Raw genomic sequence first — 25139 nt, 5'->3', positions numbered from 1 at the left:
TTGAAATATGGGCCGAACATTTGGGGGCTCATCTGGAACCCCTGAGACTCAACGAGACCCCGATTCGGAGGGTCTGACAAACTGCGGTAACTGTCTGTGTGTTGTTAGTATTTTCTGTGTATTCTGTCCAGTGTGAGCTCACTTATGATATCTGTAATGCTGATAACAGACTAGGCGGATGCACTGGGGGCCCACGGGTGGGAGGAGTTGGGGGATGTCCCGATCCTCCATCTGGTGGCCCCGGAAACCCCTCAAATTGAGGGGAGTGGTGCATGGCCATCGTCTAATCTGATCTGTAGTTTTGCTTTCGCGGAGTAGGAAGGTTGGTTTGGTTTTGCTTCCATAGAGTTGGAAGACTGTATTTGTCTGTGCTTGTATTTTTTTTTTCTGTTTTCTGTGGATTTACTGGACGGACGTTATGGGACAGACTCAAACTACTCCTTTAAGCATTATGGTCGTTTTAAAATGAAGGGCTGGGCCAAACCTGCTTGCCAGCCTCAGGTGTGGTTTTCCAGAACTGCTTGGAACTTGGGACCTTGAAGCTTACTGAATTCAAATGATAAAAAACATGTCTTGCATTTTGATGTTTATTCTTAAAAATGTTACTGATTGAGAAATGCTGAATATTTGCTAAAAGTTTAAGGTTTGGATTGAATTGGGAAAAATTGTGGTTTGTGGTAGCTAAATGCCTTTGCTTATAAATGTTTGTTTAAAGTATGTGAGTGTGGAGGGAGGGGTCTTGCCTTCTGCTCTCCTTTGTGTGGGTCCATGACTTCGGTCAGGAGGGAATCTGAGTAAGGATCTGTGAAAACAGGTCACCCCCTCCCTTGTCTGTCTCTTGTCACCGAACATCATGAGGTCGGGACAAAGTAAACCTGTTAAAAAATTTGTAAAGGGGTACAATAGAGATTGTGGAATTTGAATGAATGCCGACACAATGAGAAAGCATGAGTGAACAGCTGTTTGTGTGGGACTAGCCAATTTTCTAGTGTGAGGGGGAATGGAAGCAGTCTTAACTCCTCTGGTAGGTTCTCACTAAAAGGTTGGTGGAGAATTCTGTTCTGGGACATGGGTGCCAGGGGTGCCCCCATGCTCATCTGGGGAGTCGGGCATTGCTTTGTTTATCTACTCAGCTCAAGTATGGGCTAGTCTACCGAGAGAGTGTGAATACAAGTGTTTGTCTATTTTGGCTGCTCATTACTAGTCTGTGTGAAGGGGAAGCTACTTTGATTTATTTTGCATTTCTGTTAATTCATCTGGCTGAACGTTTGGACTGTACCCGCGATGGGCTGCAAGAATCTCTAGCAGATCTCAGAGTCTTTTGCTTGCCATTACCAAAAGAATCAGCCCACTTAGTTAATATCAATTTCTGTCTATCTGTGGCTCTTACTGGATTGTAAATCGCTGTATTTCCAAGATTTCTTTGTTCTGAGATTGCTTATAAAAGAGCAAGAGAGATGTATTTTCAAGTTAATTTTTTGCTTAGAAAATTAACAAAGTAGCAAATTTCAGAGAACTTGTTATTCATGGTTTTCTTATCTCTTTGGTGAACAGCTCCGCAGGACGGAAAGAAAACCTGCCTGTGACTGTATTTTGTTTAATTTGCTGTTTTCAATTGTTTATTAGAACCCTCATAGAGAACATAACCAGATCTTTTCCTTCCTCCCTCATCTGGATTCTGAAAGCATCAGTAACTGGATTTCAGATGGTCTCCAGGTTTTCTGTCTACAAGAAACCTCACTATGCACCGGTTATATTTCCAGGCCGACTCTGTGAGGAAAAGCAATGGGCCTGGGCTGAGACAATGGGGGCGGGGGTTTTGGCAGTTATGCTGCTGGCTGAAAGCTTAACAGGTCTTAGCAATGAAATTCAAGGTTAAAAAAAAATAACTGTAAGCACAAACTTTCTCTGCCTTGGTTTATTCTTTAAACCCCTCCAATGCTGAATCAGACCGATACCTGTTCTTAGTTTTATCACAAAAGGTCAAGATATATCTTAAGATTAAAAGTAAATTTAAAATATGTTCATAAATATTAAAGTAAAATTGCCAAATGTTCACTTTTGGTAATCATTAAATTATTAAGGTTTCTAAGAATTAAAAAAAAAAAAAAACAACTAAACTCCTGCTCTAAAGCAGAGGAGGCACAAAGCTAGAATCCGCATACCCCCTGGTAATTTAGAACTGTTTTCCAGGCCGACTCAGGATCTGAGACCCAGCTCAAAGAAGTGGGGGGGCGGGACTGAATGCCTGAGCTGCCCCTAAGGCCCATAAGCCCCTGGTGGAGAAGTAGCCACGTGCTTGTGGATCAAAGATAGCCTACAGGAGCTGCAGCAGCTGCTGGTGGGCACCGAGGTTCAGGCTAAGCTGGAGAACACTGAGGTGCTGGAGCTACCGGTGAGTCATGTGCTATGGGGCAGTGCTTGTGGGCGCCAGCAGCTGCAGGCAGAAGCCAGAGAGCGCTTCGCTACTGGCTACATTCAGTGAACCCCCTGCTTGAGTCCATACCACTGGAAAAGGGCAGCGTCTTCTGGGATTTGCTGGGGGACTCTCCGGCTGTGCCCCTGGGAGACCCTAGGTGGAGCAGCTGGCGCACAGGTGGGGCTGATATCCCCCTCTAGTTCACTCCCTTGAAAGAGGCGTGGTTGCTGCTCTACCACGAAGGAAACTGGTAAAAAGGCAAAATGCAGGGACCAAGGGTTGTCAAAAAGGCACTCTTCCTGGACCTGGAAGCGAATAGGACTTTGAAATTCTCCAAGAGAGGAGGAGTCTGACTCAGAGACTGGCTGAAATCTCGTTGGGTTAGAAAAACCGGAGGCTGCATATTGAACTTATAGACTGCAGTTTGCTATGTAGAGGTCCAAGCCAGTTATATAGGGGTTAAACTACCTTTGCACAGCAAAACAACTTTCTCTTGTGCCAGAATAGATTTTAAGAAAATTGAATGCATGATAGACCAGTAAGCTGGAACAAGTAAAATAGGGAAACTGAGCAGAAATCCTATCTTCTCTAAAACAATGACACTTGGGAGTAAATGCATTGCATTTGCCTCCCTAAACAAAGGTTAAATCGTTTATGTCAATCTGATGAGTGTCATTTGTTGTCCACACCCAGGGACAAATGAAGTTAAAAAATAAGCCTTATTTTGATTAGTTCCTTTATTCAGGAGGAGCCAACCCGGTCCCTCCCTGCAACATAAATGATAAAATGTATGTTAAGGAATTTTAAAATTGCTCAAACCTCGCTGCCTTGGGTCCAGTTCTGTGTGTGTAAGAAGGGACAGAATAAAGTTCAGTAGCAGGCCAGAAGAATCTGGCAAGGCCATCCAAACCACCCAGCAACTATTAGCCAGAGGCACCTGAGGCAGACCTCATTGGACTGGCAACAGATGACTCTGACTAGGACAGACTGGGCTTTTTCCAACTGGGAACCCATGATATGATGGTCAAAATGAAGATCGGGGGCCAGACTGTGAAATTTATGATTGATACAGCGGCAGAGCACTCGGTAGTTACTCAGAAAGTACTTCCCCTCTCAGGACAGGAAGTCACCAATATTGGAGTTTCTGGAACAGTACCACAGCTGCAGATTGTTCTGCCACCCCCGCCGATGTCAGTTAGGCGGCCATCAGGTGGTTCATGAATTCCTATATTTACCAGTTGACCTGGTCCCTCTAATGGGCAGGGACCTTTTAGCCAAAATGAAAGCAGAAACCACTTTTGCCCCAGATGGCTCAGCACAGACTTGCCTAGCTGAAGAGACCTCTCCAATGATCCTGTCCTTAGCAGTGCTGAGAGAGATGGGATGGAGACTCTATACCCTCCAGCTAAAGGCCCCCACATTCCTGCTTGTCAGGCCCCTATCAATGAACATGGGCAGTGTTCCTTTTATCTGCCAAAGTTTCTAAGCCTATAAAAGTACTTGTTCACTGAAAAGGTGTAAATGTGGATGTTTATTTGATGTTTATATATCTACCTAGGTATAAATATTTGTAGGTAAATAGAACTCCTGGTTAATTTTCTGGTGTATTCTGGAGCAGCCTATTCAGTCTTGACAGAGCCAAGGGGATCAGAAACATCTAAGAAGACACCAGTTCTAAGAGCCACCAGACAAACTGCTTTTTTCCTTGGACATCAAAGAGGATTGTGGACCTCAGAAAGAACACAGTAACTCATTCGTTTCTAGGTATGCCAGAATGCCTGTACCCCTTACTTGGACGTGATCTCTTACAGAAATGACAAGCCACCTATAAGCTTGTTCGAGATGCCCTGCCAGTGCCACCTCGGACTCTGTACATCCTTTCTAGCCTGGGAACTCAGTGTGGGTAATGAAGCTCAAGACCCCAGGACTCACCCCAATTTGAAAAGGACTATACCTGCAGAAAATTGTATAATAGGCTAAAATGATGCCTGCATCTTCATAGACATGGCTTCAGAAAAACAAAGACAATTTTATATTATATAGAAAGATCAAAGAGTGGACTTTAGTCACCTCCCTAAAATGTTTGTATAGCCCTGCCATATCTCATGTTTAGTACCTGAGGTTTTAGCTGCCTAAAGGGCCATAGTGCCAATATTATGTTTCATTGTATTAATATGTTGTATTAACCTTCAATTCTCTTACAGTTTTAAATGCAGCTGTATCGTTGGACCGGTGATGGTCTACAGTCCTTGGTAGTCTTTGGGAATAACTGGCAAGTATCCAGTCTGCCGAACTGAGGGACATTGTTATAGCTATCTGTTAGCTGTCCTGGAAGGGGACTACATAGGATGAACCCCAAAGGTAAAGGGTGTCTGGCTTCCAAGAGGGCAGATGCCCAACTGGACAAAGAAGAATACCCGTCAGGTTTTGTCTCTACTGAGAAACACCTAACAGTTGGCAGCCTGTGTACTGTCTTGCAGGCCTGAATGACCATGCTCATGTCAGGAGTGGTACAAACCTCGGCTGTAGAGATCAGGGAAAGGCCTATTTAGAATGCAAGGTCTGAGGCAGACAGCAGGGAGTCTGACTGGAAGGTGACCTCTGACTAGACACACCTGCTGCAGATCACCCTCAAGAAGACAGCAGACATCCTCAGACCCCTTGTAATCCTCCTGCTGTTGTTGACTTGCGGCACTTGCATTATTAACAGACTAGTCCAATTTGTCAAGAAGTGTATAAAAGTAGTTCAGTTGATAGTTCAGTCTGTCTCATGATTGAGCCTGAAGTTTCAAGACAAGGGGTCAATGAAAGGACAGAATAGTACAGATGGCTGTGTCCTTATCACCTCTTCCAAGAAAAAGCCGCAGAATGTATCAGTTACTCAGCCTGCCCTTATCTCAGCCAATGGGAAAGCGGTGGAAACTAACCCAAAGTTAAGGGTATGCAACCACCCCCCTGTGTTTGTGTAAAAAGACCCTAGCTGCACCCCGCCCTTGCATCACTAGCCCCCCGCCCTCAAATAAACAACCGGAATAGGCCAAATCAGTGGTCAGAGTGTGCCCCCACACCCTGACCACAAGCCCTATTAATACTTTTTTCCCTTGGGATTCGGGGCTCTCTCTTACATCCAGTAATAGAGGCAGGAGGGGGACCAAGTCCCGGGCTTGAATAAAAGACTCTATGTTTTTACACTGGACTCGGATCCCTAGTGGTCTGTCTTGGGGGATCTTGAAATCTGGGCATAACATATGTACTTTGGAAACAAGTTAAACACAGAAAGACATAGGTTTTGGGGAAGAAATTGTAGAATGATTAGGAAATGGGCTTGTAATTGAATGACAATGGATTGAACAAGGAAGTGTGTTTGGCCAAAAAGGACAAGGCCAGAATCTTGGGTTAGGAATTAAGGGAGAAGGGGCAGCATTTGAATAAGGTATTCTGACCTTATCCACTTCTTCGTCATCCAGTTGAGACACTGACTTCTAATTCACTTTAGGACTTGCAGTTTCTTCATCCATCCTTGTGTTTGTAGTCTTCTTCCTTATCTCCAAAAGTCTACAGTATCTTCTTAGTAAGTTTGGCTATCTTGAGGCAACAGACACTACTCAGAGGGTCCAGGCCTATTATATACTCTCTATGTCAATGTGGAGCCAATCACATCAGCTCTTGTTGCCCAAAATCAGTGGTTGCCATGGTGTGACATGACATCACAAAGCCTCAGTTAGACCATCGAAGAAGGGGGTGGGGGGTGGGAGTGGATGCAGAAGTCTCAGATGATCTGGTTATAGAAAAGAGACCTTCCTCTTACCTCCTAAATTTTTCCCAAACTGACCTCTCTCTCTCTCTCATTTCCTCTAGTACCATTATAGTCCAGCATATGGCAGGGAGGTAGTGTCTACTCTAAGCCTCTTGCCATACAACCCTGTCCTTTCGGTGGTCTGTTCCACTATGTTCAGATTTAGCATTTCCTATTATTTTGAGTGTTGTTTTATGGATGTTTTATTTTAGAATAGTTCCAGATTTACAGAAAAATTGTGAAGATAATGCCCATGTGCACCATACATAATTTCCTTTATTACTAATATGTCACTTTGGTATGGGGAAATGTAACATGAAGCAAATCACCAGTGAAACAGAGTGAAACCTCACTTCTCTAGTAACTCCAATATCTAGCAATGCTGTTCTAGACCAAGTTGTTTAAGGAAAAACTGTACCAGTTGTGGCATAAACTTCACATCTAGACCTGACAATCCTGTCAATAGTTTAACAATATTCAATAGTCTACCATGTAAAGAGGAAATTAAATTCATTACGATACACTGCCAGCACAAACACAACACCTTGTTTCTCATGACAGCGACCACAACCTTCCATCCCCCTCCCCTAATCCAAACCTAACTTAAACATCAGGTTCCTTTCTTCCTTGTCAGTATTAGAAAATGTTGAGGAAAAAATCCCCTATCAATCTTCTCCTTGTCCTTATTGAACGTTTCTGGCTCATTATGGACTGGCTTGTCTGATGCCCCAATTAAAGAATTCTACATTACTCCCTTCTCACAGGCCTGCCCCCTACTTACATCCCTCTCCAACATCTGAAAACGCACAAATATACAAACATATCTCCTTTATACCCTTGCTGGTATTTATTCAAGGAGACCATTAATATTTTCATCTTCTCATAATGCCCTTTTCTGAACCATTGTTTATAGAGGGATTCACATTATTAAGTGTATTCCCCTCGGAGAACCTGTGTATCACCTGTGGTAGATGAACACTCCACCACTTCTTCTTCTGCATTTGTTGGCTTGCTTACTGGAGGTTTTCCCCTTCCTGTAGTAAAATACAATTATCTGATTCATTCTATCTTTCTCCCTCTTGTCTTCATTCAGCTTAAAGTCCAAATTTACCATCGCCACTATCTTGGTTATTGTTATGCCCAGATTTTAAATCCCCAACAGACCTCACCAGGGAGCCAGCCGTGTCCAATGCAAAAGCAAAGAGTCCTTTATTATCACAGACCCATGTCTGGCTCCTATCCTCACAAAGGCAAGAAGAGAGAGAACGCCAGTGGGAAAAAAATGGGGTTTTAATAGGGGGGTGGAGTTAGGGGAGGGGAGATGATTGTGGGCCCTGCCGATTGACTAGGTGCAAGTTGGGTCTTATTACATAGGATGTGGTCATCTCTAAGGCACGCACGTCCCCTGATTGTCATTTGTTAGTTTAAAAAGGTTCTGTGCGTGGCCAGCAGTGTACTGGGATGAAGGAAGCTGGTACTATCATGAGCACATGGTGGCTGCCACAACATTGAGGATACGGGGAAGATGGAGGGCATATCCTTCGCCTTTTCATTCCCCCAGTTTCTTGGAACGTCCTGCTCAATCATGAGAGGGACTGAATTACTATTCCATCATTGCTAGAGGCCCATACTGGGCACACAGAACTATCAACTGAACTATCCCTATATTTTTCACAAATGGTTCGGTGGAAGGGAAAGAAACCATTTTAGCTTTAACAGCCTCTATTGTAATAGGATTTTTCTTCTTAAAATTCCTCCATGGCTATCAAAAATCCAGATCAAGATTAATTTACCTACTCTCCTGATGTTTGCATAAACACAACAAGAATGGTAACTGACTACTTTGCTGCAGTCTCATGGTTGAATTTTAATGTGCTCCGTAGGTCAGGAAGCTAAGCCATCCAGCTTCCATCAGGCCTGCCTACAGTATCTGCAGAGTTAGGTGAATCCCTTACCTGTAGGAACTCCACCTGAGCCTAAGCTCTAGGCTTTAAGGCTCATATCAGTAGCCCTCCCACTCGTTGTGGCCCAGAGTGTGCGGGGGTTGCACATGGATGCAGAGGCATATTTGCTGCTCCCCTTCTACTCTTACCAACCGCCAGGTATGGTAGGGCATCGGCCTGACATTCCAGCACCAGCCATCTTCAGGGCTCCCAACCAGGATACCAGGATTTCTTCGTGGCATTCTTACTGGCTTCAAGTCTTTAGAGCTCAGACAGGGCTCTTTAAAACATGATATTCCAGTCAAAATTTTCTGTTAATAAAACCATTATCAGGAACTGGTCTTATTAAATATATGCAAAGAAATGTATTGCCATGACTTATTTAGCATTGCCAGATTTCAGAGGAATTACATAAGGAGAAAAACATACTGATCTACTCTAAGATTTTCTGACTTTCCTTGCCAATTCCTTTTCATGGATTTTTCAGAGTTATAACAAAACAGTAATTGTTGGCATTAAACTTTCTTTCTATGCATCACCATGCGTTAGACTTTCTATTCTAAACAGGCCTTTTCCAGCTTACTACCCCTGACATGGGCATGGTCACGCAGGCCTGCAAACGGTATACATGCTGCCAACTCTCAACTGTCTCTCAACAGTGACCAGAACCTGATGGGCACCATTCCCTGCCCAGTTGGGCACCTGTCCTCTTGGCAGCTAGATACCCTTTACTTTTGGGGTCACCCCACACAGTCCCTTTCCAGGACAGCCAACACACATTTAAACCTGCAAAAGAATCAAAGGTCAATATAACATATCAATACAATGAAACATAATATTGGCATCATGACCGCTTCAGGCAGCCCAATCTTCTGCTACTAAAAATGTGATCCTATAAATTGTCCTTGTCTCTTGGGAGCCATGTCCATGAAGAAGCAGGCATCATCTACGTCTATTACACAGTATTGTGGGGGCTCCTGGTGACAGGAGTGATCGCGAGCAATGTTACCAGAATCAGGCGGGTCTAGCACACTGCAGCTTGAGCTTGAGCGGGTAGGGTTGATCTCGATCGATGCTCCATTTGGTCATGAAGTCTTTACGGGTCATGGATGGGTCCGCTGACTGGACGGGAGTGTAATGGACCCAGGCCGCGATGCTGTCTACCTTGAGAGTGGTGGGGGTTGTCAGCACGAAGCTTTTTATAGTGACTGGTAAACAAGGCAGTGGTTACCAAAGTTTCACTTTCCTTGTGAGTTTCACTTGTTTACACCATGGTTATACTTCCTGCACTTCCTCAGCACATTAGATTCCCAGATAACATCTAGGGAGTGTCATAAGTTCAAGCCCAATTATGCTAAGAGGACTGTGCCCTCTAAGCTAGGACTTGTTTGTGACTTTGCCAGCAGGTCAGTCTGAGGCTTAAACCTATGTCAGTTTCCCACATCTCACCCTTTTTTTGTTTTGTTAATTAAGCTACTATAATGAAAATAAAACTTAAACATCAAGAAAAAAACTCTGGCTATTAAAATGATAAGAATGCCAATCCGTAACCAAAAACATTTTAAAACTTAAGCATAACATTTCAAGGACAAAAATTGTTTTAAGTCCCAATTTCAATGTCCAACAGTTCCTTATGTGTACATGTCAGCAATGATATTTCATTTCTGGATTGTGGAAAAATGGTGGCAATGCAGGTCCGACCCTCTCTGGTTTGGTCCTGGGCAATCTTCAGCGACACACAGCTGCTGACTGCTAGCATGGAAAAGCGTCTTCAGCGTCTCCATCTCTGAACTGTCTCTCCTCTTGTCTTCATGACTGGAGCATTCCTGAGAATTCCTCTCTGTTGCAGCAATCCACGTGGTCTTGAAGTTGTTTTCTGAAAATATACAAACATATTCTCGACCTTAGGTTAATAAAGAAATTTTTACTTAGGGTACTTTTTATATGTGCCCAAATGATTTTCTTTTGGCTTATTTTGACACCATGTGTGTTTTCCTGGGTGTCTCACTGTTGGCATTATAAATGAAAAAAATTTTTCTAGATTTATTTTTTTATTTTATTTTTTTTTAATTGCTGAAATCACTTTTTTTTTATTGCTTAAAGTATTTCAAAGGGTATTACATATGTGTCCTTTTTTCCCCCTCGCCCTTGACAGTACCCTATCCTCCCCAATCTCCAGTGTCCTATGTCCACTGATTATGCTTATATGCATGCATACAAGTTCTTACGTTGATCTTTTACCCCCCTCCCTCCTGCCCCCCAACCCTCCCCGGCCTTCACGCTGCAGTTTGACAATCTGTTTGAGGCAGCTCTGCCTCTTTATCTATTATTGTTCAAAAGTTTATAATGGTCTCTATTATCCATGAATGAGTGAGATCATGTGGTACCTTTCCCTCATTGACTGGCCTATTTCACCTAGCACAACGCTCTCCAGTTCCATCCATGCCACTGTTTAACGGTAAGAGCTCCTTCCTTTTTACAGCAGCATAGTATTCCATCGTGTAGATGTACCACAGTTTTCTAATCCATTCATCTACTGATGGGCACTTAGGCAGTTTCCAGATCTTAGCTATGGTGAATTCAGCTGCTTTGAACATAGGGGTGCATTTATCCTTTCTGATTTGTGTTTCTGCTTTCTTGGGATATATTCCTAGAAGTGGGATCACAGGGTCAAATGGGAGTTCCATTTTCAGTTTTTTGAGGAAACTTCATACTGTCTTCCATAGTGGCTGCACCAGTCTGCATTCCCACCAGCAGTGCACAAGTGTTCCTTTTTCTCCACATCCTCTCCAGCACTTGTCGTTTGATGATTTGTTGATGATAGCCAGTCTGACAGGTGTGAGATGGTACCTCATTGTTGTTTTGATTTGCATCTCTCAGATGATTAGTGACTTTGAGCATGTTTTCATATGTCTCTTGGCTTTCTGAATATCTTCTTTTGAGAGGTGTCTATCTAGGTCCTTTGCCCATTTTTTGATTGGATTGTTTAACTTCCTTTTGTTAAGTTGTATGAGTTCCCTATAAATTTTGGAGATTAGGCCCTTATCAGATAAGACATTGGCAAATATGTTTTCTCACACAGTGGGTTTTCTCATTGTTTTGTTGATGGTTTCTTTTGCTGTGCAGAAGCTTTTTATTTTGATGTGGTCCCATTTGTTCATTTTCTCTTTAGTTTCAAGTGTCCTAGGAGTTGTATCAGTGAAGAAATTATTTCGGCATATGTCTGAGAATTTGTTGCCTTTAGATTCTTCTAGAATTATTATGGTTTTCTGTGTTACATTTAAGTCCTTTATCCATTTTGAGTTTATTTTTGTGTATGGTGTAAGTTGGTGGTCTAGTTTCATTTTCTTGCATATATATGTCCAATTTTCCCAACACCATTTATTGAAGAGACTATCTTGGCTCCACTGAATGTTCTTGCCTCCTTTGTCAAATATTGATTGAGCATCTTGGTTCAGGCCGATTTCTGGGCTCTCTATTCTATTCCATTGATCTATATGCCTGTTCTTGTGCCAGTACCAGGCAGTTTTGAGAACAGTGGCTTTGTAATACATCTTGATACCTGGTATTCAGATCCCACCTACTATGTTCTTTTTCAGGATCGCTGCAGCTATTCAGGGTCATTTTTTTATTCCAGATGAATTTTTGGAGAGTTCGGTCTAGATCTGTGAAGTATGCCGTTGGTATTTTGATGGGAAGTGCGTTGAATTTATAGATTGCTTTGGGTAGTATGGACATTTTAATGATGTTGATTCTAGCAATCCATGAACATGGTATGTTCTTCCATCTGTTTATGTCTTCCTCTATATCTTTTTTCAGCGTCCTGTAGTTTTCTGAGTAGAGGTCTTTTAACTCTTTATTTAAGTTTATTCCTAGGTACCTTAATTTCTTTGGTGCGATGGTAAATGGGATTGTTTGTATAATCTCTCTTTCTGAAAGTTCACTATTGGTGTATAAAAATGCCTCAGATTTCTTGGGGTTAATTTTGTATCCTGCTACACTGCCAAATTCATGTATTAAGTCTAGTAGCTTTTTGATGGAGTCTCTAGTCTTTTGTATTTATAATATCATGTCGTCTGCAAATAAGGACAGATTTGCTTCCTCTTTTCCAATTTGGATGCCTTTTATTTCATCTTCTTGCCTCTTTGAGATGGCTAATACTCCCAGTACTATGGTGAACAGCAGTGGTGAGAGGGGACATCCCTGTCTTCTTCCTGTTTTTAGCGGAAATGGTGTTAGTTTTGTCCAGTGAGTATGATGCTGGCTGTGGGCCTGTCATATATGGCTTTTATTATGTTGAGGTATGATCCTTCTACTCCCACCTTACTGAGAGTTTTTATCAAAAATGGGTGTTGAATTTTGACAAATGATTTTTCTGCATCAAGATATGACCATGTGGGTTTTTTCTTTCAATTTGTTTATGTGATGTATCACGTTTATTGATTTGCGGATATTGTACCATCCTTGAGTGTTGTTTTAATGGATGTTTTATTTTAGAATAGTTGTTGATTTCCATCCTTTCAATAGTTTAACAATATTCAATAGTCTACCTTGTAAAAAGGAAACCAAATTCATTATTATATACTGCCAGCACTGACACAACACCCTGTTCCTCATGACTGCGACCACCACCATCCATCCCACCCTCCCCATATCGAAACCTAAATTAATCATCAGCTTCTTTTTTCCTTGCCAGTATGAGAAAGTGTTGAGAAAAAATCGCCATTCAGACTTCTCCTTGTGTGTGGCTCAGTATGGAATGGCTTGTATGGTGCCCCAAATAGAGAAATCTACATTACTCCCTTCTCAGATGACTGCCCCCTCCTTAGATCCCTCCCCATCACAACACCCTTCTCCTCATGACTGAGACCACCACCATCCATCCCACCCCCGCCAAATTCATACATAAATTCACTTTTGGACTAGCAGTTTCTTCATCCATCCTTGTGTTTGGAGTCTTATTTCTTATCTCCACTAGTCTACAATATCTTCTTAGTAAGTTTCGCTATCTTGAGGCAACAGACACTACGCAAAGGTTCCTGGCCTCTATATATACTCTTTAGGTTAATGAGGAGCCACTCACTTCAGCTCTGGTTTACCACATTCAGTATTTGCCATGGTGTGTCTTGACATGACAAAGCCACATCTAGACCATCCAGGAGGGGCGGGCGTGGCAGAGGATGCAGAACTCTCAGACACTCTGGTTATAGAACAGAGACCTGCCTCTTAAATCCTAAAATTTTGACCAAAATGACCTCTCTCTCTCTTATTTCCTCTAATTCTATTATAGTCCAGCGTATGGCAGGAGGTGGTGTTTCCTCAAAGACAATTGTCATACTCCCCAGTCATTTCAGTGATCCATTCCACTATGTTCAGTTGCTACCATTCCTAGCAACTTGAGTGTTGTTTTAATGCCTGTTTTATTTCAGAATAGTTCCAGATTTACAGATTAATTGTGAATATAATAACCATGAACACCACACCCAATTTCCTTTATTACTAATATCGTACTTATGTATGGGGAAAATGTAAGAAGAAGTGAATCAGCAGTTAAACAGAGTGAAACTTTACTTCTCTAGTATCTCCAATATCCAGCAATGCTGTTCTAGACCAAGTTGTTAAAGGAAAAACTGGACCAGTTGTGGCATAGAACTTCACATCTTGAACTGACCATCCTTTCAATAGTTTAACACTATTCAATAGTCTACCATGTTAAAAGGAAATCAAATTCATTATTATACACTGCCAGCACTAACAAAACCTCCTGTTCCTCATGACTGTGACCACCACCATCCATCCCCCTGCACCAACGCAAACCTAAAGTAAACATCAGCTTCTTTTTTCCTTGTCAGTATGAGAAAGTGTTGGGAATAAAATCCCCATTCAGACTTATCCTTGTCCTTATGCTAAGTGTCTGACTCAGTATGGAATGGCTAGTCTGGTGCCCCAACTAAAGAAATCTACATTACTCCCTTCTCACATGCCTGCCCCTTCCTTAGATCCATCCTCATCAGTTAAACAGAGTCAAACTTCACTTCTCTAGTATCTCCAATATACAACAATGCTGTTCTAGACCATGATGTTAAAGGAAAAACTCAATCACTTGTGGCATAATAATTCCCATCTTGAGCTGACCATCCTGTTAATAATTTAACAATATTCAATAGTCTGCCATGTAGAAAGGAAATCAAATTCTTTATTATACACTTCCAACACTAACACAACACCTTGTTCCTCATGACTGCCACCACGAAAATCCATACCACCCCACCCCCCAATACAAACATAAATTGACTTTTGGACTTACAGTTTCTTCATCCATCCTTCTGTTTGGAGTCTTATTCCTTATCTCTACTAGTCTAGACTATCGTCTTATTAAGTTTCGCTATCTTGAGGCAACAGACACTACTCAAAGGGTTCTGGCCTCTATATATACTTTTCAGGTTATTTAGGAGCCACACACTTCAGCCCTGGCTGCCCAAAATTATTGGTTGCCATGGTTTGGTTTGACATCACATTAATGCCCAGATTTCGGGGTCCCCAATAATCCACCACCAGGGAGCCTCCTCTGATGCAAAAGTAATGAGTCTTTATTGATCAATTCTAGAATTGGCTCCCAGCCTCTATCCGGCACAGCGGTGAGGCGAGAGAGCGTGACCCAGGAGGACAAAGGTTATATAGGGCTAGCTATTTGGGGTGGGCTTTAGGGGTGATGTGAGTTACAGAGATTGGTCAGGGTTTTACAGCATAAGGGTCAGGAAATGACCATCACATTCAGAAGGTTGGAGCCATCCTCCACTATAGCCTTATTAGGACCTCAGCTACATTTCTGGAGCTTCATTGGTGCGCTCAGGTGGGTGGTTTGGAGAGTTAGGACAATACCAGCATTCTTGGGGTCACTCTCCGGGGTTGGGGGGGGGCTTGGGCTGAGGGCCCAGCCTTGCAAGACAAGATAGAGGAGAGGGAGAAGAGCATGTCTCTGCCTCGTCCTTGAAGAGGGAGGAGGGTGCATTTCTGCTTAGTTCTGTTTAGTTCTTTCAAGTACCATTCTGTCCCTTCATTCCCCCCTTGTCTTGGAATTTCCGGCTCAATCATGAGACGGACTGAACTATTAACTGAATTACTTTCATACATTCCTTGATAAATTGGACTAGTCTGTTGATAACGCAAAGGCCGAAAGTCAACAGCATCAGGAGGGTTATAAGGGGTCCACCGAGGTGCGCTGTCTTCTTGAGCGTGATCTGCAGCGGGTGTGCCTAGTCAGAGGTCACCTTCCAGTCAGGCTCCCTGCTGTCCTGGGCACAGAAGGAGCTGGGCTTGTGACCTTGCATAGACAAACTATTACAAATGGTTTGGTGGAAGGGAAAGAAGCTTTAACAACTTCTATTGAAATAGGATTTTTCTTCTTAAAATTCCTCTATGGCTATCAAAAAGCCAAATCAAGACCAATTTATCAACTGTATTCAATTTGGCCTGATGTTTGCATAAACACAACAAGAATTGTAACTGACTACCTTTGCTGGAATTTCATGATTGAATCTTAATGTGTCCCGTAGGGCCAGGAAGCCAAGCCATCCAGCTGCCATCACTCCTGCCTGCAGTATCTGCTGCATTATGTGAATCCCTCACCTGTAGCAACTCCACCTGAGCCCACCCTCTAGGCTTTAAGGCCCATCTCAGTAGCCCTCCTACTCCTTGTGGCCCAGAGTGTGTGGGGTTCCGCAGGGACGCAGAGGCATCCTTATTGCTCCCCTTCTACTCTTACCAACCGCCAGTGATTGTAGGGCATGGGCTTGACGCTCCAGCGCCAGCCATCTTCAGGGCTTCCAAGTAGCATACCAGGCCTTTCCTGTGGCACTTTTTTTGGCTTCAAGTCTTCAGAGCTCAGACAGGTTTTTTTAAAACATGATACTCCAGTCAAAGTTTCCGGTCAATAAAATCACTATTGAAAACCGGTCTTATTGGTTTCATGCAAAGAAATGTATTGCCATGACTTATTTAGCATTGCCAAATTTCAGAGGAATTATATAAGGAGAAAAACATACTGATCTGCTCTAACTTCTTCTGATTTTTCTTGTTAGTTCTTTCTCCTGGACTCTTCAGAGTTATAACAAAAGAGTAACTGCTGGATTTCTTTTATCAGTTCTTTCTAAGTACTTTGGCATAACTATTTACCCTCTGTTTAGTGAGGCAGAATGTAAGTTATTTACTCTTTCTGACTTACTGGCCTGTACCATTTGATTCATTTTCTTTTAACATTTCTTTTTTTTTCATGTACACAACTTTTATAAATTTTATACTTTCAAACCAGCCTTTAAACCTTCTTTCTATGTTCTTTAGAAATGCATAACCATGCCTCAGACCTTCTATTCCAAACTGGCTTTTCCCAGTTTTCTACAGTTGAGGTTTTGTGCCACTTCTGACATGGGCATGGTCACACAGGCCTACAAGGTAGTATACAGGCTGCCAACTGTCAACTGTCTCTCGATAGAGACTAAAACCTGATGGGTATTCTCCTTTGCCCAGGTGGGCACCTGCCCTCTTGGCAGCTAGACACCCTTTACTTTTGGAGTTCACCCCACATAGTCCCTTTCCAGGACAGCTAACACATAGCTATAGCAATGTTCCTTAGTGTGGGAGACTGGACATTTGCCAGTTACAGCTACATTTAAACCTGTAAGAGAATTGAAGGTTAATACAACACATTAATACAATGAAACATAATATTGGCATCATGGCCTCTTCAGGCAGTCAAATCCTCCGCTACTAAACATGAGATATGGCAGGGCTATACAAACATTTTAGGGAGGTGACTAAAGTCCACTATTTGACCTTTCTATATAAGGTAAAATTGTCCTTGTCTTTCTGAAGACATGTTTATGAAGATGCAGGCATCATCTGAGCATATTATACAATTTTCTGCAGGTATAGTCCTTTTCAAGTCGGGGTGAGTCCTGGGGTCGTGAACTTTTTTACCCACATCGAGTTTCCAGGTTGGAAAGGATGTACAGAGTCCGAGGTGGCACTGGCAGGGCATCTCGAACAAGCTTATGGGTGGCTTGTCATTTCTGTAAGAGATCACGTCCAAGTAAGGGGAACAGGCATTCTGGCATAAGTAGAAACGAATGAGTTACCGTGTTCTTTCTGAGGTCCCCAGTCCTCTTTGATGTCCAAGGAAAAAGGCAGTTTGTCTGGTGGTTTTTAGAACTGGTGTCTTTTAGATGTTACTGGTCCCATTGGCTCTGTCAAGACTGAATAGGCTGTTCCAGAATACCCCAGGAAACTAAGCGGGGGTTTTATTTATCTTACAAATATTTATACCTAAGTAGATATATAAATATCAAATAAACATTTACATTTGTACCTTTTCATTGAACAAGTACTTTTACAGTCTTGGTAATTTTGGCAGATAACAGAAACACTGCCCAAGTCCCGTGATGGGGCCTGACAAGAACAGATGTGGGGGCCTTTGGCTGGGTCTTATAGAGTCTCCATCCTTTCTCTCTCCGCACTGCTAAGGACAGGATCATTGGAGAGGTCTCTTCACCTAGGCAAGGCTGGGCTGAGCCATCTGGGGTAAAAGTGGTTTCTGCTTCCATATTGGCTAAAAGGTCTCTGCCCATTATAGGGACCAGGTCAACTGGTAAATATAAGAATTCATGAACCACCTGATGGCCACCTAACTGACATAGGCGGGGGTGGCAGGACAGTCTGCAGCTGTGGTACTGTACTGGTAGCTCCAATATTGGTGACTTCCTGACATGAGAAGGGAGCTACCTTCTGAGTATCTACCGAGGTCTCTGCCGCTGCATCAATCATAAAGTTACCAGTCTAGTCTCCGATCTTCATTTTGATCATCGGCTCATGGAGGCCCAGTTGGAAACAGCCCAACCTGTCCTAGTTAGAGTCAGCTGTTGCTAGTCCGAGGAGGTCCACCTTAGGCGGCTCTGGCCAATAGCGGCTGGGTGTTTTGAATGGCCTTGCCAGCTTCTTCTGGCCTTTACTCTGTCCCTTCTTACACATGCAGAACTGGACCCAAGGCAGCGAGGTTTGAGCAATTTTAAAATTCCTTAACATACATTTTATCATTTATGTTGCAGGGAGGGACCGGGTTGGCTCCTCCTGAATAAAGGAAATAATCAAAATAAGGCTTATTTTTTAACTTCATTTGTCCCTGGGTGTGAACAACAAAGGACACTAGTCAGATTGTCATAAACGATTTAACCTTAGTTTTAGGGAGGCAAATGCAAAGCATTTACTCCCAAGTGTCATTGGTTTAGGGAAGATAGGATTTCTTCTCAGTTTCCCTATTTTACTTGTTCCAGCTTACTGGTTTATCATGCATTCAATTTTTTTACAATGTATTCTGGCACAGGAGAAAGTTGTTTTGCTGTACAAGGTAGCTTAACCCCTATATAACTGGGCTTGGACCTCTGCCCAGCAAACTGCAGTGGATAAGTTCAATATGCAGCCTCTGGTTTTTCTAACCCAAGGAGGTTTTGTCCAGTCTGAGTCAGACTCCTCCTCTCTTGGAGAATTTCAAAGTCCTGATAGCTCCCAGGTCCAGGGAGAGTGCTTTTTTGTGAACCCTTAGGGCCCTGCATTTTGCCATTTTACCAGTTCCCTTTGTGGCAGAGCAGCAACCAGGCCTCTTTCAAGAGAGTGCACTTGAAGGAGATATTAACCCCTCCTCTTCCAGCCTAGGGTCTCCCAGGGGCACAGCCAGAGTGTCCCCCAGCAAATCCCGGAAGCCGCTGCCCTTTTGCAGTGGTATGGACTCAAGGAGGGGTTCACTGGATGTAGCCAGCAGAGAAGCGCTCACTGGCTTCTGCCTGCAGCTGCTTGCAGCCACAAGCTCTGCCCTGCAGCAGGCGCCGCACCTTCACGCCAGCACCTAGGCCTTCCCCAGCTTAGCCTCCACCTAGGTGCCTGCCAGCAGCTGCTGCAGCTCCTATAGGCTCTTCTTGACTGCGCGCACACCTCTTCTCCACCAGGGGCTTCTGGGCCTTGCAGGCAGCTCAGGCATTCAGCCCCCACTTCTTTGACCTGGCTCTCAAGGGCTGAGTCTGCCTGGCAAACAGTTCTAAATCAGCAGGGGGGGCTGCAGATTCTAGCTTTGTTCCTCCTCCGCTTTTCTAGCGGGAGTTCAGTTGTTGTTTTATTTTATTCTTAGAAACTTTAATCCTTTAATGATTATCAAAGGTGAACATTCAGCAATTTTAGATTAATATTTATGAACATATTTTAAATGTACTTTTACTCTTAAGATATATCTAGACCTTTTGTGATAAAACTAAGAACAGGTATCGGTGTGATTCAGCATTGGAGGGGTTATAAGAATAAACCAGGGCAGAGAAAGACTGTGCTTACAGTTATTTTTTGTAACCTTGAAGTTCATTGATAAGACCTGTTAGGTTTGCAGCCAGCAGTATAACTGCCAACCCTCCCCCGCCCCACTTCTCTTAGCCCAGGCTGCTTTTCCTCACAGATTTTTTTCTTTTACTCTTTTATAAGCAATCTCAGAACTAAGCAATCTTGGAATTACAGCGATATACAACCCAGGTAAGAGCAACCGATAGACAGAAATTTATATTAACTAAGTGGGCTGATTCCTCCTGTAGTGGCGAGCAAAAGACTCTGAGAATTGCTAGAGATTCTTACAGCCCACCGCAGGTCCAGTCCAAACGTTCAGCCAGATGAATTAACAGAAATGCAAAATAAATCAAAGTAACGTTCACTTTACAGAGACTGGTAACGAGCATCCAAAATAGATAAACACTCGTATTCACACTCTCAGAAGACTAGCCCAGACTGGAGCTGAGCAGATAAACAAAACAATGCCCAACTCCCCAGACGGGCGTGGGGGCACTCCTACACCCATGTCCTAGAACAGAATTCTTGACCAACGTTTTGGTGAGAACCTACCGGAGGAGTTAAGAGTGCGTCCAGTCCCCCTCTTGGTAGCAAATTGGCTAGTTCCACACAAACAAACAGCTGTTCACTCAGTTCACTCATGCTTCCTCAGTGTTTTAGCAGTCATTTTAATTTTACAATCTCTATTGTATTCCTTAAAAAAAAAATTTTAACATGTAATTAAGAACAGCAGGTTTACTTTGTCCCGACCTCATGATGATCGGTGAGGAGAGACAGACAAGGGAGGGGTGACCTGTTTTCACAGATCTTTACCTAGGTACCCGCCTGACCAAAGTTGTGGAGTCACACAAAGGAGAGGAGTGGGCAGGCCCCCTCCCTCCACACTCACACACTTTCACCAGACATTCATTCAGCAAAGGCCTTTAGCTACCAAAACACACAGTTTTTCTCAATCAGTAACATTCTTAAGAATAACCTTCAAAAATGCAAGACATAAGTTTTTTATCATTTGAATTCAGTAAGCTTCAAGATCCCAAATTCTCAGCAGTTCTGGAAAACCACACCTGAGGCTGGCAAGCAGGTTTGGCCCAGCCCTTGACTTTAAAACGACCATAATGCTTAAAGGAGTAGTTTGAGTCTGTCCCATAGCGTCCGTCCAGTGAGTCCACAAAATCAAACAAAAGAACACAGACACCAAACAAACAGAGACACTTAAGAACAGCCTTCCGACCCCGCGGAAGAAAAACTAAAAAAAAGCCAGATGAGGTTTTTACACCTCGCCAGATGGGGCTTTTACACCCTGCCAGATGGGGCTTTTATACCCCGCCAGATGGGGCTTTTAAACACCGCCAGATGGAGGTTCAAGACGTCCCTTGACTCCTCCTGCCCGAGATCCACCAGTGCGTCCACTTTGATCTTATCAGGCAAGATTTCAGATGCGAGCTCGCATAGGACAGAACAGACAACACATAGACACTTACCGCGGACAGCAGACTCTCGGAGTGGGGTCCCTCGCGGGTTTTTCTTGGGGATCCTGGACACGCCCCCAAAATGTTATTACCAGAGTTCGGGGTCCCCAATAATCCACCACCAGGGAGCCTCCTCCGATGCAAAAGCAACGAGTCTTTATTGATCAATTCTAGAATTGGCTCCCAGCCTCTATCCGGCGCAGCGGTGAGGCGAGAGAGCGTGTCCCTGGAGAACAAAGGTTATATAGGGCTAGCTATTTGGGGTGGGCTTTAGGGGTGATGTGAGTTACAGAGATTGGTCAGGGTTTACAGCATAAGGGTCAGGAATTGACCATCACATTCTGAAGGTTGGAGCCATCCTCCATTATAGCCTTATTATGACCTTAGCTACATTTCTGGAGCTTCATTGGCCAACTCAGGTGGCTGGTTGGGAGAGTTAGGATAATACCAGCATTCTTGGGGTCACTCTCGGGGTGTGGGGGGCAGCTTGGGCTGAGGGCCCAGCCTTGCAAGACAAGGTAGAGGAGAGGGAGAAGAGCATGTCTCTGCCTCGTCCTTGAAGAGGGAGGAGGGTGCATTTCTGCTTAGTTCTGAATGGTTCTTTCAAGTTCCTTTCTGTCCCTTCAATGACAAAGCCTCAGCTTGACCATCCAGGAGGGGTGGGGGTGGCAAAGGATGCAGAAATCTCAGACGCTCTGGTTATAGAACAGAGACCTACCTCTTAACTCCTAAAATTTTTCCCAAAGTGTCCTCGCTCTCTCACTCATTTCCTCTAGTTCCATTATAGTGCAGCATATGGCAGGGAGTTGGAGTTTCCTCTAAGACAATTCCCATACTCCCCTGTCATTTAAGTGGTCCCTTCCACTATATTTAGTTGCTACCATTTCCTAGGATTTTGAGTGTTTTTTTAATGGATGTTTTATATTAGAATTGTTCCAGATTTACAGAAAAGTTGTGAAGGTAATAACCTTGTACACCATACACAATTTCCCTTATTACTAATGACTTACTTATGTATGGAGTAAATGTAACATGAATTGAAACATCAGTGAATCAGTTAGAGTGAAACCTCACTTCTCTAGTATCTCCAATATCCAGCAATGCTGTTCTAGACCAAGTTGTTAAAGGAAAAACTGGACCAGTTGTGTCATATACCTTCAGGTCTTGAGCTTATGATCGTTTCAATAGTTTAACAATATTCAATAGTCTGCCATGTAAAACGGAAATCAAATTCTTTATTATACACTGCCAGCACTAACACAACACCATGTTCCTCATGACTGCGACCACCACCATCAATCTCCCCCCCCATACAAAAATAATTTCACTGTTGGACTAGAAGTTTCTTCATCCATGCTTGTGTTTGGAGTCTGATTCCTTATCTCTACTAGTTTACACTATTGTCTCATTTAGTTTCGCTACATTGAGGCAACAACACTACTCACAGTGTCCTGGCATCTATATATACTTTTAAGTTAATTAGGAGCCACTCACTTCAGCTCTGGCTGCCCAAAATCAGTGTTGCCGTGGTGTTTCTTGACATCACAAAGCCGCAGCATGACCCTCCAGGAGGGGCGGGGTTGGCAGAGGCTGCAGAAATCTCCGACACTCTAGTTATAGAATAGATACCTACCTCTTAACTCCTAAAATTTTTCCCAAACTGTCCTTCCTCGCTCTCTCATTTCCTCTAGTTCCATTATAGTCCATCCTATGGCAGGGAGGTGGTGTTTCCTCAAAGACAATTGCCATACTCCCCCGTCATTTCAGTGGTCCATTCCACTGTGTTCAGATATTAATCTTTCCTAGGATTTTGAGTGTTGTTTTAATGGATGTTTTATTTTAGAACAGTTCCAGATTTACAGAAAAATTGTGAACATAATAACCATGTACACCATTCCTAATTTCCCTTATTACTAATATCTTACTTAACTACGGGGCAAATGTTAGATGATGTGAATCATCAGTGAAACAGAGTGAAACCTCACTTCTCTAGTATCTCCAATATCCAGTAATGCTGTTCTAGACCAAGTTGTTAAATGAAAAATTGGACCAGTTGTGGCATGAAACTTAACATCTTGAGCTGACCATCCTTTCAATAGTTTAACAATATTCAATAGTCTGCCATGTAAAAAGGAATTTAAATTCTTTATTATACACTTCCAGCACTAACAGAACACCCAGTTCCTCATGACTGCGACCACAACCATCTATCACCCCCCCCCAAACAAACCGAAATTGAGCATCAGCTTCTTTTTTCTTAACAGTATGAGAAAGTGTTCAGAAAAAATCCCCATTCGGACTTCTCCTTGTCCTCATGTTAAAGGTCTGGCTCAGTATGGAAGGGCTTGTCTGGTGCCCCAACTAAAGAAATCTACATTACTCTCTTCTCACATGCCTGCCCCCTCCATGGATCCCTCCTCATCAATGAAACAGAGTCAAACCTCACTTTTTTAATATATCCAATATCCAACAATGCTGTTCTAGACCATGATGTTAAAGGAAAAACTCTACCTGTTGTGGCATAAAACTTTACAGCTTGAGCTGACCATCATTTCAATAGTTTTACAATATTCAATAGTCAGCCATGCAAAAAGGAATCAAATTCTTTATTATAAACTGCGAGCCCTAACACAACACTCTGTTCCTCATGACTGACACCACTAACATCCATCCCACCCCCTCAATACAAACATAAATTCACTTTTGGACTTACAGTTTCTTCACCCATGCTTGTGTTTGGAGTCTTTTTCCTTATCTCTACTAGTCTACACAATTGTTTTATTAAGTTTTGCTATCTTGAGGCAACAGACACTACTCAAATTTTCCTGGCCTCTATATATACTTTTCAGATTAATGAGGAGCCACACACTTCTGCTCTGACTGCCCAAAATCAGTGGTTTCCATGGTGTGGCTTCACATCACAAAGCCTCAGCTTGACCAACCAGGAGGGGCGGGGGTGGCAGAGGATGCAGAAATCTCAGACACTCTGGTTATAGAACAGAGACCTTCATCTTACTCCTTGGATATTTCCCTAACTGTCCTCTCACTCTCTCTCATTTCATCTAGTTCCATTATAGTCCAGCATATGGCAGCGGATTGGTGTTTCCTCTAAGACAATTCCCATACTCCCCCGTCATTTCAGTGGTCCATTCCACTATTTTCTGTTGCTACCATTTCCTAGGATTTTGAGTGTTGTTTTAATGGATATTTTATTTTAGAATAGTTCCAGATTTACAGAAAAGATATGAAGGTAATAACCTTGTACACCACACACAATTTCCCTTATTACTAATGACTTACTTATGTATGGAGTAAATGTAACATGAACTGAAACATCAGTGAAACATAGTGAAACCTCACTTCTCTAGTATCTCCAATATCCGGCAATGCTGTTCTAGACCAAGTTGTTAAAGGAAAAACTGGACCAGTTGTGGCATGAACCTTCAGGACTTGAGCTCATGATCATTTCAATAGTTTAACAATATTTAACAGTCTGCCATGTAAAAAGGAAATCAAATTTTTATCATACACTGCCAGCACTATCACAACACCATGTTCCTCATGACTGCGACCACCACCATCAATCCCACCCACCCCCCAATACAAACGTAAGTTCACTGTTGGACTAGCAGTTACTTGATCCATGCTTGTGTTTGGAGGTCTTATTCCATATCTCTACTAGTCTACACTATCGTCTTATTTAGTTTCGCTATCTTGAGGAAACAGACACTACTCAATCTGTCCTGCCATCTATATATACTTTTAAGTATATTCGGAGCCACACACTTCAGCTCTGACTTCCCAAAATCAGTGGTTGCCATGGGGTGGCTTCACATCACAAAGCCTCAGCTTGATCATCCAGGAGGGGCGGGGGTGGCAGATGATGCAGAAATCTCAGACACTCTGGTTATAGAACAGAGACCTTCTTCTTAACTGCTAAAATTTTTCTCAAACTGACCTTCCTCTCTCTCTCTCATTTCCTCCAGTTCCATTATAGTCCATCCTATGGCAGGGAGGTGGTATTTCCTCCAAGACAATTGCCATACTCCCCCGTTATTTCAGTGGTCCATTCCACCTTGTTCAGATATTAATGGTTCTTAGGATTTTGAGTGTCATTTTAATGGATGTTTTATTTTAGA

The sequence above is a fragment of the Myotis nattereri genome (assembly GCF_964212035.1).
Source record: "Myotis nattereri genome assembly, chromosome: X".
In the NCBI taxonomy this organism is placed as follows: Eukaryota; Metazoa; Chordata; class Mammalia; order Chiroptera; family Vespertilionidae; genus Myotis; species Myotis nattereri.
Note: the sequence above shows the minus strand (reverse complement) of the source record.